A 1583-nucleotide genomic window follows, 5' to 3' on the forward strand; every position below is an offset into this window, starting at 1 on the left:
AGGCCAATGGCTAGGAGTGGAACTTTGAGGGCCTGCGGAGTGTACTAAAAGGGTGGTGGGGCAATGGCTAGGAGTTGAACTTTGAGGGCCCCCGGAGTGTACTAAAGGGGGGGGCAATACCAGGGCAATGGCTAGGGGTGGGACTTTGAGGGCCTGCGGAGTGTACTGAAAGGGTGGTGGGGCAATACCAGGGCAATGGCTAGGAGTGGAACTTTGAGGGCCTGCGGAGTATACTAAAAGGGTGGTGGGGCAATACCAGGGCAATGGCTAGGAGTGGAACTTTGAGGGCCCGCGGAGTGTACTAAAAGGGGTGGTGGAGCAATACCAGGGCAATGGCTAGGAGTGGAAATTTGAGGGCCTGCGGAGTGTACAAAAGGGGTGTGGTGGGGCAATAGCAGGGCAATGGCTAGGAGTGGAACTTTCAGGGCCCGCGGAGTGTACTAAAAGGGTGGTGGGGCAATACCAGGCCAATGACTAGGAGTGAAACTTTGAGGGCCTGCGGAGTGTACTAAAAGTGGGGGTGGGGCAATACCAGGGCAATGGCTAGTAGTGGAACTTTGAGGGCCTGCGGAGTGTACTAAAAGGTGGGGGGGGGGCAATACCAGGGCAATGGCTAGGAGTGGAACTTTGAGGGCCCGCGGAGTGTACTAAAAGGGTGGTGGGGCAATACCAGGGCAATGGCTAGGAGTGGAACTTTGAGGGCCAGCAGAGTGTACTAAAAGGGTGGTGGGGCAATACGAGGGCAATGGCTAGGGGTGGAACTTTGAGGGCCCGCGGAGTGTACTAAAAGGGTAGTGGGGCTATACCAGGGCAATGGCTAGGAGTGGAACTTTGAGGGCCCGCGGAGTGTACTAAAAGCGTGGTGGGGCAATACCAGGGCAATGGCTAGGAGTGGAACTTTGAGGGCCCGCGGAGTGTACTAAAAGGGTGGTGAGGCAATACCAGGGCAATGGCTAGGAGTGGAACTTTGAGGGCCCGCGGAGTGTACTAAAAGGGTGGTGGGTCAATACCAGGGCAATGGCTAGGAGTGGAACTTTGAGGGCCCGCGGAGTGTACTAAAAGGGGGGGGGGGGGGATACCAGGGTAATCGCTAGGAGTGGAACTTTGATGCCCCGCGGAGTGTACTAAAAGGGTCGTGGGGCAATACCGCCTGCGGAGTGAACTAAAAGGTGGGGGGGGGGTGGGGTGGGGGGGCAATACCAGGGCAATGCCTGCTGAGTGTACTAAAAGGGTGGTGGTGGGGCAATACCAGGGCAATGGCTAGGAGTGGAACTTTGAGGGCCTGAAGGCTTCAACCTGCTATGTTGGTTCAAGACTCCAAGGGCTTTCAGACAATTTCGAATTTCAAGGGCTCAACTATGTTATTTCTAACTTTTTGGGCACAATAACGGGCAACGCTTAGGTTCATCATTCCCGCTGTGTCATGGTCCCTAGCTGAGCTGGCTTCTGTAATATCAGGACAACCAAGAATGGATTACGCACGGTGGAGCAGGGTGGGTGGGATGGGGGTGAATGAAATATATTATTGGTAGTACATTTTAAGGCATTTCTGTACATTTAGTTTTCAAAGATTTACGGAGCAA

The sequence above is a fragment of the Gigantopelta aegis genome, chromosome 2 (genome assembly GCF_016097555.1).
Source record: "Gigantopelta aegis isolate Gae_Host chromosome 2, Gae_host_genome, whole genome shotgun sequence".
NCBI classification, from domain to species: Eukaryota; Metazoa; Mollusca; class Gastropoda; order Neomphalida; family Peltospiridae; genus Gigantopelta; species Gigantopelta aegis.